Below are 15,043 nucleotides of genomic sequence, written 5' to 3'. Positions count from 1 at the left end.
GTGTTGGTCTCTTCTCCCAAGTAACTAGCGATAGGACAAGAGGAAATGGCCTCAAGTTGCACCAGGGGAGGTTTAGATTGGACGTGAGGAAAAATTTCTTCACCGAAAGGGTTGTCAAGCATTGGAACAGGCTGCCCAGGGAAGTGGTTGAGTCACCATCCCTGGAGGTATTTAGAAGACATGGAAACATGATGCTTAGGGACATGGTTTAGTGGTGGACTTGGCAGTGCTAGGTTAACGGTTGAATTGATGATCTTAAAGGTCTTTGCCAAACTAAATGATTCTATGATTCTATGATCTTTTAGAAAAGCTTCAGGGATGCTGGTCTAGCCTGCTTTCATTTTCCTCCTTCACCTTCTGCCTTGAGTTTAAGAGGGAATGAAGTTGTGCTGCAGCAGAGAATGACAGAAGAATATGCACTAGGAAAATGCTGGTGCCTGCTGAGCCAAACCCTGTTTGCTATTGTAGCTGTCATCTGGCTTTTACCCAGCTCTCTGTTCATCTTAGTACAACCTTAGCATTGCAGCTGATAAAGTTTCTCACCACTCTGTATGTCCCTCTTCAGGAAATGTATATTCTTTCTACTGCCAATTTTGTTTTTCTAATGATTTAACAACAGTGCTTTGGTTTGTTCCTCTTAGGTTAGATTTTTTTTTTTTTAATTAATCTTACATGTCATGGTTACACGCAAGATTTTTTTTTCTGAAATGTCTCCCTTGTCTGCTCTGGCATTGGTTTCAGTCTAAAGGCTGAGTGGAGCACATTGAAGTGTGACTAATGCAAGGGGAAGATTTTGCATTACATGTAAATATTACCTAGGCAGCAGCAAAATTGTAAATACAATGTATATAAATTTTGTTTGGGAACAGTTTTCTAAAATTAAAGTTTATTTTGAATTAAAAAAAAATTATTTCAGGACATTTTCTGAATTTTATTCAGAAGACCTAGAATGGACATGAACGCATTCCGGAAGAAGAAATGCTCATCTATTGTGTCACATATTCCAATAACATATCAGTTGTGCACTCTGTAATGCTATCAGGAGCCACCACTGTCCTTATGCAACTTTGAGGATGGAGAAGAAAATTAAGAGCTACAGAGCTGTGGAACGAAAGCAGGTGTTGTACAGGTTTTCAGTCTTCAGAGACATCGTTATTGTCTAGTAATGTAGGACGTTCTGCCTTGTGTGATTTTATGGCTACTCATTTACCGGAACTAACATGACAAATACACTAATAATTCATAAATCTAGGGGAACTTGAGGATGCTCTCTGTGTGTGTGGGCAGGTGTGTTTGCATTTTTGATGCCTTTGGAAAAGGATTCCATATGGTGCTTGAGAGAACCTTGCCTATTTTAAGGTCTTGCCTGTTTAAAACAGTCATCTCTCTCTCGCTTTTATTCCTTTTTGTCTTTTGAGCTCCTCTTCTTTCATAAACTCTTTGTAATGAAATAGTCATCTGTGCTGGAAGATGCATGACAAATAGCCTGCCCTTTCTATGTATCTTCAGTTGCTTCCTTAACTTACAGGAAAGGATTTACTTGGGTTAAAAATATAACAGCCTGCAAACAGCAGTGTAAACTCTTTGAGTTTTGCTTGGAATCAAAAGGGTTACGTGGCCTGTGGGAAGTTCGTGGGCCTATGGAGCAAATTCCAGAATTCTGTCGGATGAAATGCACAGAAGAACCAGTGTTGTTATTCAGACTTGGGTCGAACAACGGTTTAGTGATTGCGCGGTGGGAGCTGGGAACTCTTAACTGGGTCCATAGGTCAGGTAACAAGTATTTAGAAATTAGTCTATACAAAATTGGAGAATTAGAGTATAAGCTAGGAAGGGTTAAAAGAATGTAGGTGTCAGGCAGAATTCTACAAAATTAAGAGTTGAGAAGGCTATGAAAACTAAGGGGATAGAATCTCAAGAAAAATTACTATGTAAGAAGATGCACTATAGATGAGTGTATGATTAAGCAACTATGTAAATGTCCTACTCCTAAATTTTCGAAGGATGAACATGAAGGACGAATATTATTTATTGTAGACATTTCTGTAATAGTCTAAGCGATAACAGGAAATGGCAAAGGATGTCTTCCAAACAGTAAAGTCTATGGGTTTCCCTAGAAAAGTTACCGATAACCTCATTACTTCAGTGGTCTGCACTCCATCCTTGAAAACACACTTTTATGAGCAGAATTACCAATTGTACAGAGACAGAATTAATCACTGTGAACAGGAAGAGCTGTGCAACAGCAGACCTTCCCCCCTCATTCTGCAGTAGCATGTCCTGCATTAGGTTTTGCTGGTGAAGGCAAGGGCTACTACCCTCGTGACCTCGTGCAAGTACAGACAAGCGAGTCCTTTCTTCCACGACGAGTTGTATCTCAGGCATATAAACTGCCATTTGTTAGCCCAGTCTTCACCGAACTGAAAGTAAAATAGGACATCTGCACTGGAAAACTATTAGGAGCTGATTTCTCATAAAACAAGAAAGCCATTGTTTCTCAGGAGCTTGCGTGCTTTTGCAGTCCATCTGCTCTCCCCCAATTGGGTAGTGTTAAGCACCACAGTGCCATCTGGAGTTGAAAAATAAAGCACTATTCTTTCCAAAACTGGAAAGAACATAAAAGCATTATACCTACCTATTCTTTGATTAATTTTTGTTTTGTAAAATCACAAATTCAAGCTTTTAAAATTAACACTCATTTTCAGTGTGGAGAAATGTTAGAGTGAAGTTAGTGATGAAAAACAGGTCACAAAATGCTTGTTTTGGCGACTTGGTATCAAGGTCAGTTCAATATATGCACCACGAAAGCTACAAAATGCAGATTATTTTAGCACAGCATCTCTTTGTTTAAGACATAAACAGTCCTGCAAGCAGGGATTATTCTGAGTAGCCTCGCTGAGCTCAGAGAAAATCCATGTGGCAAAAGACATAGTGAATGCATTCCTCTGCTGCTAAAAATCAGTAGGAATTTTGTTGCTGAATTAAGGTGAAACCTAGGTTGCTGCAGTTAGAATTTGCAGGAAGGTGTATATAGCAAGATTCCTGATTTCTCTCCTGCCTCTTATAATGCTGTTCTGACCTTTTTAGTCTTTTCAGTAATGCTTACTATATTACTGAGATGGCTAGAAAGAAGATCTGAACATGAAGAGCTTTGTAAAATCTTTTTCCTCAACATGATCTGCTGTCCTAAATTTGTAAAGCTCTTTTGAGCCCTGTATAAATAAATGGGAGGTCTGCAAAGTGGCTAGGAAATACTGCCAATGATGTTTTGATTGCTATTCGTTAGGATAATAGATATTATTTGTTTTGTTTTTCCTGGGTAAAAATGTGGTTGAAGTTCCTTTACATAGTAGCGTAAGAGTGTAAACTCGGTTTGTACGTGTGCTGGCTGCTGCAGAAATAAATCCAGATGACCCCCATAATTTCTTATAATCTCTAACTGTAATTGAGTACATTTTTAGGCAAAAGAACTATTGTCCATAAGCTGCACAGAAGTGCCTGCCATAGCTATCTGAGCAGAGGAGTGGGGACCTGAATTGAGACCTGAATCCTAATCCTGGCTATAAGACCGGCTACTGCTGTGACCTTGAGCAAGTCATATATGTGGCTCCATAAAATACTTGTAACTCCACCATCACAGGATTTGGGGGAGGATTAATGTGTTCATGTCTGCTTAAAAAGATGAAAAGCATTAAGTCCTCTCAGCTGCCGGCTGTTGGGAGTCAGTCAACACCATGAATGTCAGAGATGGAAACAGACATGCCAGGAGCCAGAGAACGTGCGTATCGAAGGTGACGTGTTTAAAGAAGTCGTCTTTGTTAGGTTAAGGGAAACTTCAATTCTGACCCTTGCTGGCACAGAGTTCTATAACATACATCTCTGAAGACTTTTAGGGGTATATACAGCAAATCATGAATCCCTTATTGTGAATTTTAAGTTACTGCAGCTGCTGTGTGCCAAAATAAATCTGAAATTAGTTTAAAAATGTGGAGGGGAGGGAGCTGGCATATTAACTAATCTTGCTTTCAGCTACCTGAAAGGAAAATTAAGGTATCTTATTTGACAGTTGGAGGCTTTGAGGTAGAAAGCACAGGTAGGTCTTGCATAAGAAAATTTTTTTTTTTTAAACATTACAAACCATTGGTATCTTTTCAGTAAATGAATCCAGTAACATTGCACAAAGAAACAAGAAACAAAATCTGAACAACACAGAAGCGCTTCTACTCACCTTGCATTCTCAACTGCTAATTCACTGCAAGCATCCGTGGGTGTTACCTTTATAGTGATTCCCTGCCACGCATGCTGTAGCCCATCCGATGCTGTCATACATGCATCACTCCTAAACTTTGATCCCTTCTTTGGTCTCTCACTTCACTTCCAGTATAAAGCTTTAGTTCTAACCTTCAAAGCCACCGATGTATCGTGTCTTGGCTACAGCAGAGATAGCATCTCTTTCTCTCAGTAGGACTACAGCGTTCTTTTGATCATCAGAAATCAAAAGCTGACAAAAGTGTAGTAATAACTAGGAAGAAAACATTCTCCATCGAGAGCATCCACTGCAAGTGCCACGTACCAGCACGAGGAAAAATGGCTTGGACTTTGTAGGATAGGGAGCAAAAGTGAATGTATCACTTTGAGCATACTCCTTATCACTTTTTTCAGCAACAGGAAACTTTCTTTCCCTACGAGGACATTTTTCCTACTTAGTAGTGTGGAAATGTCAGGTGGGTTGCACAGCAAGGAAAACACACTCCATCTCTTACCCATTCTGTCCTGGGAGAGAGCGAAATGAAAGTAAGACAGTGCAGTAAGAATTTTTTCGGCAAGGTTGGACAGATTATTCAAAACCTTTCCTTTGGAAAAGCAAATTGACTTTGCTGTGGATGAACACAATGGTAGGTATACGTTTCTTTACATAATCACACGACAAGATGTAGTTTGTATTAAAACTCTCATCTTTTCAAACTTTATTTTACACTTCTTTCATTTTAAGTGGATTTTTCTCCAAAAGCTTTCCTGCTCAGTTGAACTGTGCAATTTATCTATATGGTGTGGAGGTCAATATCTATATGGAGAGGGAAGGTCAATCCTATTCTTACAGCCTGTGCATTTTCTGCCTTATCTATGTATGAAATAGTGCAGCTTCTGACCATATAAAGATCCTACACTGAAAGAAAAGGCCACCTGGGAGAAGGGCGCCTTATCCTCACAATAGTTTGACTATTGTGCAACAGGAGATTGTATCACAGTTTGTTTAAAAAAAAAAAAAGTCATGTCCCTGATAAAACAGCATCAGAAACACGTACAGATCACATCTCCCTTCCCTCATTGTTGCTCATCTGCTTTCATTTAAAAAAAAGCCAGCACAGTAATGCTAATCTAATTCAGCTGCAGGAGCGCTTTGATAGAAAGTTCAGAGAGGTGTTTTTAATCATCTACAATACATCCTGATAGAGGACGGCAAAACAGGAAGCCCTCGCATGCGGATCCTTCCTCACTATAATGGCAGGGTGGAAGATGCCGTCTGTAATTTCGTGCCATTATACCAAAAAGTGCTGGCTCCTCTAAACTTGCAGCAGCTGCTCCTGAAGGCTCAGCTCTTTGTCCTGAGCTGGCAGCTGCCTCTGCCGCTGCCAATGGGAACAGTCTTGTTTTCACAGAATCGGACGGGGCTAGAAGTGAACTCAGAGGTCATCTGGTCCTTCCTTCCTCCAGCCGTGAGGCTGGACGGGCGCTCTTGACAGATGTTCTCACTGGCAGCCAGAGATCCTGGCTCTGAGAGACCAAAGCTAAGCCACCTTTCCTAAATTAGGGGGCCTGTCAGCTTTTACTGCCTGCAGTGGCAGTTTGATGCGCAGTTGTTTTTCAGCTTTTCAACTATGACCATTTAGTCAAGCAATACGATTTTGTGAAAATACAAGATTTTACTTGAGGAATTCGTTGTGAAGATGGTGGCTTGATCTTTTTGATTAGTAAGTTTGTGTCCTCTATTTTTATTCTCCACGTTGCACGCTTCAAATTCTCTGCTACCCCCTGCAACAGCCTTGCTAAGCCAGCAACGTGAAAATCCATCAGTCAGATTCCTTGGCTGTAGGACTGCAAAGCATTTAGGACTTTTAAATAAATAAGGCAGCCTGTACCTCTTCAAATCTACTACCGGCTTCCTGTAAGGACTTACACGTTGGGTTACACGCAGTTAAGTTGAAACAAAAATATGATCACTGCCTACAAACTAAAGCATTTAATTCAGAACGGAATGAGAGAACGGGCATGGTGAATTGAGATCTCTGTTCCTGGAAAATAAAAGCATGTGTACAAACTCCCTTCTAATTTGCAGAAGAAATTGTAGTGTAAATTTCCATAGTCTGCACACTTTTAAGCAGATGCTCTGACAAATAATGTCTGCGGTAATAGTGAGATATGCTTGGCTTCTCTAATACTGATTGAAGTACTCTGTCCATACACACCTGCATTTGAAGGCATAGAAAAGCGTTTTATTCTCTATGAGAAGTGACATTGAAAGCCTAGAACAGTCCTGCATTTACAACAGAAACAGAAAGGACTTTTTGAATGACTGGCTAGTGATAAGTGGCACAGGGGAGAAAAGTCCTATTGTGTAACCACATAAAGCACTGGAGACAAGACAAATCTATTTACATATGAAAACTCAGACCTCAAGCAAATCATATGGAAAAGGACACGAGACAGGATAAAAGAAATGCATAAAACAGAATTCCTTCTTCCCCCCAGAGATTACCGAAGTTCTACCTTTCTCATTTATTACATTTTAATCCTTTAAGCAAGCGCAATGACGGTCCCCAAAATACAGTAGAGCTTTGTTCATAAATGTCCTTCCTCTTCTAAAAATGCACACAAAGAGGGGTATAAATTACATAGTGAATAGGTGCTATATATTCCATTTCTCTCTACAGGTTATATTGTACGATGCAGTGTACTTAAGGAAACGCTTCTCCAGTTTGAGCAACATGACTAAGTATCAGAAAGAGCAAGGGTGATTCAAAGATACAAACCAAGATTCTGTACGATTTGTACAATATTAAGCAGAAGAAAAAAGGAATATCAAGACTCTTAGCGAGAATATAGACATGCTGTGTTCAGACAGGATGAAGACCAAATAGTAACAGGACTTCAATATTCTAGTTCTATGAGAAATTAATTTTCACCCTGATTTGATGTATTATTTTTCTTTCAGCTGATTCTGATAAAATGGCCTTCCCCTATACCAACCAACTAGTTTAATATTTCAGTAGTTTACCTTTTGTGTAATGTAGCATATAAAAAAGAATTTTATTCCATGATATGAACAGCCTATGATGTTACTTAATAGTAATGGAACAAGTGAGAAATGTAGTCCTGTTTAAGCTTGTACAAAGCCTGTTCAGAACTTTGCATCTCTCCTTGTTAATTCGCCTCTGCATGCCCTGCTTGAACTTTCCAGGATCTTAAGCAACCCTAATGAAATTGTAGGTTGTGAGGGCTTTCAATACAAATAGTTAGTGCTACAGGTTTTTGTTACATTCCAGATTCGGTTAAACTGAAGATACTGTAAAGGGTTGAGTTGAGAGGAAAAATAACAAAATGTACTGTCCCTATCGTCTAGGTGCTTTTATAACTGAAGTAACGACCTTATTATGTCGCCTTTTTGTAAATGATTTAAAAGGTTCTGCTGTTTGATGAGTCAGAAGAGTTTAAGCAAGAGCTGGTAGGGCTCTGACGGGCAACTTCATTGTGACAGTGCCTGGTATCCTGAACCAAAATGAGCTTTAAAACTCTTACTCATGTGTCTAGCCAGATAATCACAGGGACGTTTCTGAACCATGGAAGAAATGCTTGTGATTTCTGAAAGAGAGCAGTTAGCGCAGTGAGGAGGATTGAACTGCTTCTGCTAACATGAATTTAAGGCAGTGGTTTGACACAGGACTGAACTCTCTATGCACTGACAATTCTAAACAGTCTGCTTCGGACACTTTTTTAAATTCTAATAATCGATGATTTGCATGGGGTTTCTCCTCTCATTTTAAATCGAGGAATTCTCAAAGATTACATTCTCTTAAAGACATTATCTTAACAATGTCTTAGCATGAACGCATTTAAAACCGTGGCAAAAGTTCAGTGAAGAGTTGAAATAGTCACAGGCCTGTGTATTTCAATAGCAAATGGGTTTGTCTCTTTAAATTGCATACCAACCTTATCTGAAAAATGTAAATTCTACTGCTAAAAGCACATTCCTCTGAAATCAGATGTGGGCTCCAGTACTCAGGGCTGGTTGTTTCCACATTCATCTAATGAATTTTCCTGAATAGAAAGAATGAAAGGGAGCCAAAAAAGTAAGGGAAACAGAATTCTGCAGCGAATATTCATCCCCTCCAAAGTTCCTCTGTCATTTAAAAACAAATGGCCAAACTCACTGGTGGTCATCTGAAGGGAGAACTCCTGGCTAATCCTACTGCTTCCTTGCAAGGCATAATTGCCCCACAAGCTGCAGGTGCCAGTCCAGCACACATCGAGCCTCACCATGCGCAGACCGCTACGCACAGATCCCCCAGGTTCTTTAAGCCATGGCAGAAACTAGTCCTTGCAGCAGACCTTGGATGTTTGCAAAGCTAATTGCATAGAACAGCCAGTTAGGAAGCTTTAGCACTTAGGTTCAGGAGCTTTGAAATTCCCAGAAAATGTTAAAATCAATATAAGATGACTTTGCAAATAAGACAGAGCTTTTAACTAGTTTGCTAAGAAAACAAATTAGTTGTTTCCTTAGGTCATACAGTGCTGTCTAGGGTTAAATTCAGTAGCGTCAAATAAACCAAAGATAGCAATGGATGGAAAAATGTACGTCTGAGGAGTTGTTTTCTGAGAAAATGCATTTAGTATATGAAACGTAATATGAACCTCAAACTGCTATGGTAATATAACCTCTACAGCCAGGCATCACGAAAACAGGAGTAACTTCTTTCGAAGTGGCTGAAGGACAAAGCTGCACGTTGGGGAAGAAAAGACCTGTTAATAAGGTTCCTTTTGGCATGTACCCGATTAATCCTCCCATTTCACATTCCTCCCCAGCAGTCAGCCGAACGACAGGGTGGGGGAATTAGTTTCCCTTGCCCTCAGAGCAACCTAATTCCTCAAGCAAAATGAATGGCTTTAGCTAGGCAGCAAGGCAAATAAAGTGTGTTCTTTCCAGTTAAGCAAAACTGTGTACCTGCAACAAATGACTGTAACATTAAAAATACATGACAAGTAGCGTATACCCAGACTCTAGAACAGGTTGAAAAAGCACATGAAAAATCCCCTGAGCTGTGAACAGGATCTCAGCTGTGAACAAATGAAACACAGGATCTTAAACAACGCGTGTCCTAGGACCTCAGCCTCTCCTTCCAAACTGCATGAAGCTCCATCCTCCAAAAACTCTGCGACATCCCTCGCCACAACACTCACCCCTTCCAACATCCCATTTAGTCCTGAAGGCAACACCTGGGGTCTTCCCTGGGCCCCTTACTGTATCCCCAGTTTTCATCCTCACTCGCTAAAAGACGTGCTGAAGACTCTCACCTCCTTCCCACACCATGCGCTGGCACTCAGCACCGTGGAAGATACGGCACGTGCCCCAGCTTCTGCAGAGCTGCCAGCAGCCGGGTGACCACCCGGCTTTTGCTTTCTGGCTGCTGGGTGGCCAAACAAAAATCAAAAGCTGAGTTTTACTCGTGATCCTGTCCGTGGAAGCAGCAGTAAGTCTCTCTCCTCCTCCAGCTGCTAATTTTTAGAGGGCTTGTAAAAACAGAGCAACTTTCCAACTTCTATCAATCAGATGTGGTTTCTAGCAGACAGACTGACAGAAAATGCATGGACAGAGTCATTGCATAAGCTTTGTTTCCTTAGAACTAGGCTAAATATGAGGCAAAACCTTAGGTTTGTAAATAGGTACTAAGTGGATCAACTTTTTATAAAGATGCTGGGGGCTTTGCTACTCTTTGTTGCATTTAAAGTTTTGCAAACTGTTATTTACAAGAAAATGTAAACATAATTTAAAAAAATCAACTTATTTTAGAAGTTCACGCAAAATGGTTTGCTTACCTATGATTAGGAACTAAATTAATTACAAATATTATAATATTTTTTGCATAATCCTTCTCCTAGTCTTCCAATTTCACGTGACTACACTGAATTTTATACTAAAAACTCAACTTTAGCAAGCATCTGAGTCCAAACTACCCATGAACAGAGTGTAATTTTGCCCCACCTTTACTGGAAAATTTTCTTTGAAGCAACACTGATCTTGTTGATGTTATTCAAATGATCGCCTACTGCGTTTCACTGCATTACAAAGTAGTACCTTTGAAAACATTTGTAGTGTCTGTTTGAATACCTGTTGTATCTTAGTATAGATACCACGCAGCTCTTCCATACTCTTGGAAATAAAAGAGACCGAGCACCAGTTCTAATTTCAGGAAAAAGATCCCTGCTTCGAAGTCCATCCCCACTAAAATCAATAGGGCTGACAGTGAATTCACCAGGAGCCGAAGCTGAACCTAAATGCTCATGTGTTATAGCTGCCAGGGCATCAGCCACCCATTTTTTATGACACCCGCTTTCTCCAGAGTGGAGCACTTCTTCCAGACTCTTCTCCTTTTCTAGACTAAGAACATTTCCAAGGGACTAGACTGTAATTAACTATGACTCTATGACTCTGCAGTTGTCACAGCAATAAAATGAGGGTGGTATGTTGTTAAAAAAAATAAAATCTTCAGATATAGCTAGCACAGGCCTAATAATTCCTTATTTCTAACCACTTTACCACATTTGTAGGTCCTTTGGAGAAAGGCCAGTGAAGTTACCCACGGTAGATTGCCTTCCGAACCGCTGTACTCGCAGTTTTCCATCTCTGAGCAGCAGGAACCTGACTGTCCTTGATTCCTTGAAAACCTGTCTTTTCCTGCGCCTGCTCAGTACTGGCTAAGCTGGCTGCGCTGTGTGGGACTGAGAGAGTTGTGCGGTATGCACTGGGTAGGGAAGTTTTCAAGAGTTTCTTTCATTATATCCTTAAAAGGTATCCTTTTAAAAGGTTATGTGTAATTCAAATTGGGGTTACAGAGTAAAAATGGGAAAGGGATTGTTGTTGGTATGTGGTTTGGACCAAGGGTAGCAAGCTTTTGTAGTAACACAGCTTGTTCTGTCATGCACACAACCAAACTCTGACTTGAAGCTGCACGTAACAATTACTCAGTATTTTAGCTATACTTTCCCACCAAGCACTTCTCTTGCAAAGCAATTTCCCTACTTCATGCTGTTATAATGTGGTGAAGAGACACAGCTCACAACTGAAACACCAGACACAGAAATCTGCCTCTGGAACAACTGCTTATTGACTTAATAACAAATTCACTGGTTTTAAAACCTTTGTCTAGCTAGCCAGCCTTCACAGTGTTTGAATTTGTCTTAGGAATATAGACTATAACTTCTCTCCCATGCAAGAAGGTGTTACTAAAAGGGACAAGGTGCTGAAAACTTAGCAAAGTCCTAATAATCCATCCTTTTTCCAGCGCAGATGATGTTGTGGACTGATGCCTTGAGACTTTTACGCTTCTCTTGGTACAGCGAATACCAGCCAAACATTCCACGTTCCCCAACTCACAAGCATACTGCATTAAAATTAGAAACGTACATAATTTCGCTTTTTAAGTTTCATTTATATAAGAGAAAGTACTGTGAATTTTGCTCAAGTCCATTCTCACCAGTGGGACTATTAATGAATGGCACCATGTAAGGATTTGTAAAACAGAATCTATAATTCTCGTAGAGACAGGATTTTCTCTGTTGAATTAAAAAAATAAGTAAAATCCAATTAAGACAGAGAAGTAGGAAATTCCCATTCCAAATATAAGCAGGTAGAACCTTTTCCACTGTAATTTAAAAATTGCTTGCTTCAATCCAGGGGTGATGACTACTCCTAGGTTTTTTAGGGGGAGGTTGGGAAGGGGGGAGGGTTTGGATTCACTGAAATGGTAAATTAAAATACACACAACATTAAAAAGTTATGCTAAACATGCTTTTTATTTTTTGGGAAAGAGCAAGAAAATAGCAGTACTTCAACAGACTAGAAAAAGCCTCATCCAAATACGAAAAGCACAGCAAATTATATTCAAAGCTGATAAATTCTTAAGTCAAAGCATAAAGTTGTATGTACATATCCATGTATATATACTCATACATGTATACACACATACACAACTTTTTAAATATAGATGTAGCCATTTGGATTATCCATGTTTGCCTTATCATTCATTTTAGTTTTGGGCGAGTGAAGTAATTAGACCAGAATTAGCATTAAAAAACAAAAACCCCACCATTGCCCAACAGACTAGATTAAGAATTTATACACATACACAATTACAGCACAGTCTTTACTCTTGTGGCCTTTAAATAAGCTGGTTTTAGAGGGAATGCACAAAAACTCCACCCTGGAAGTCTCTTGGCTTTTATCACTGCAACATCCTAGCCTTTGCTAAAAAACTAAGAGAGAAGCTACCCCAGAATGTGATCTCCAATTCTTTCTGTAAACCGTACGCATGCCAGACATGAACCATGCAAAAACCCTTTGAGATTTAAGCCCTTAATTATTAGCTTGTGTCAAGATTCAGGCACTGTGCTTTGCAGCAATCTTTAGAATTAAAGTTAAGAAATGAAAATTGCATTGGGAGCCGATTTTACTTAAAATAGAGAAGGGTGAAGACTCACATAGTTGGCAACTCTCATTTTCCAAGCTGATTAAGCATTATGTGTACACACTATGAAATAATAAAAACTTAACCGAGTGCTTTAGTAAGTTCTGAAAACAAAAATAAGTTACACTTCAAAGAACAAGTTAGTATAAAAAGTTTTAACATATGCAAAGTATGTGCTCAAAATACTTATTTTGCATTTTTAAAAAGAGCTGTAGTCTACCTTACAGAAACAAAGTTCACCCAGTATAAAATATTGCAATTTGTCCCATTTTGTCATATGAGAGGTTTCCTTATTCTTCATATGATTGAGAACACTTGCACAAGAGTTCATGTCATTCCAAGCCACATAGTGGCAGACAGACTATGTTTGAATCTGTGCTTTTACTATGCAGTGCAGTAAAAGCTACGCAAACCATTTCAGAACAGAGTTTAGCAGGTCAAAGAGCTATGTTGATGCGAGAAATCCAGACCGTAGTATAAAAGTTAATGCCAAGTGGCAGTACCAAGAAAGTGAATTAGATCAACAGAAGAAAAACCTGCTGATAACATTCACTATCACATGTACAGCTTGTAAGCTAGGAATAAGGAAAAGTCAAAATTAGCTTAAGGAGAAAAAAAAATTTAAACCGTGTAAACAATCCACCCAGTACAAAACTGGATGCAGCTGATAAAAGCAGAACTAGCTTAGTAGAGCCGAGGATGTGCGTGCATCCAGATGCCTGTTCAAAATGCGTTTATCAATACCGTTGACCAAAAAAATCACCTATAGCTATTTACACCGCAGCGGAGGCTTCCCTCCCCCCTTACGAAGTTAATTACAACTCAGGACGTCGCTGCTGTCTTCTACGATTAAAATTCCAGTTATAAGCTACCAACGTTTGTAAGTTGAAAACACCCACCTTGCACATTAAATTGAAAACTCTTGTCAAGCATGTTTGAGGACTCTTCAAAAGTTAGAGTACAGCACTTTCCTCAAGTGGTATTTGCATGAGTAACTTGTACTGACAGCCTGTTAAAATAAGTGAATTTAACACAACTCGGGGTAGCTGGGAGTTCCTCCTCGGGAAGGGAGATCCGTACAGATTCCAGTTGTTCTTGCTGAGGTGTGTTAGGGAGAGGACGTACTGACAGCCTGTTAAAATAAGTGAATTTAACACAACTCGGGGTAGCTGGGAGTTCCTCCTCGGGAAGGGAGATCCGTACAGATTCCAGTTGTTCTTGCTGAGGTGTGTTACAGGGAGAGGACAAAAGAACCTCAGTCAGCCTGGAGGTCAATCTTCCTGCTTCTAGAAGTATTCCTCCTCTTCATCAAAAAAACCATTTTCCAGAGCGTACGTGCAGTCTGCGTTAGAGTCAGCTTGGCAGGCACCTTTGTATTCTTGAATTGATTCATACAGGGAGTACAGCTGACACAGTAATGACATATCGAGCTGCCGAAGGCCAACCTGAGGGGGGAAGAATTCAAACAAACAAACAAAAAACAAACAAGCAAACAAGCGGTATTACAATTGTGATTTTACTGGCAGTATAATGCTATATATCCTCCGTTGCTAAACAAGAGGATCAAGCTTCTTTCTACCTTGAACAGTTATGAAATATGGAAGTATAATTCATTTTCTAAGGTGACAGACTCCCCACGGGATAAACTGGAAAAAAGAACAAGGAACAACATGATGCGATACAGCAGAACATAAGCAAAGCGTTCTTCAAGATTTTGTTGTATTGCAACACCCTGCTTAACTTCCAATACGCAGTTCGCTCCTATCTGAAGCATTACAGATAAATTCATAAACTCTATATTCCTCATTATCCAAGAGATTTTTCCAGTAACACTGTGTGTCTTTCACACATCTTTCTGACATAGGTTCTCTGCTTTTGTTTAAAACAACCTGGATTAAAAGTTGCAAATGGAGCTCTGGCTGGTTTTCCACTTCCCAGCTAAGTATCTTCTACTATAATTTTCTTCTCTGTATTGACATATATAGGCATCTGACAAGGCTAGGTATGTCTAGCATGATACAGCATGCTACTTGAAGGCAGTAAAACTAAAGCAGAAGTCAGATAAGGATGTACATTGTAGCCTGCAAATCTTCAGAATATTTTCATGTGCTACTCAAGCATATGCTTGATTTACAATTAAGCACCTAATATTTTGGTCCCCAAACTTCTAAAATATTAGTTCCAGAGCTAATTAAAGATTTGGACCAACATTAAAAAAAGGTTACCTTGTAGCCTGCATCTTTATGTCAGGTACAAAATCAGTACATTGCACCACAAAGCAAAATAAAGCTAGCCATTTAACT

The sequence above is a fragment of the Aptenodytes forsteri genome, unplaced genomic scaffold, assembly GCF_000699145.1.
Source record: "Aptenodytes forsteri isolate BGI_AS27 unplaced genomic scaffold, ASM69914v1 Scaffold132, whole genome shotgun sequence".
Taxonomy (NCBI): domain Eukaryota; kingdom Metazoa; phylum Chordata; class Aves; order Sphenisciformes; family Spheniscidae; genus Aptenodytes; species Aptenodytes forsteri.
The sequence above is the reverse complement of the archived record's forward strand: the minus strand, read 5'-3'. Positions refer to the sequence as shown.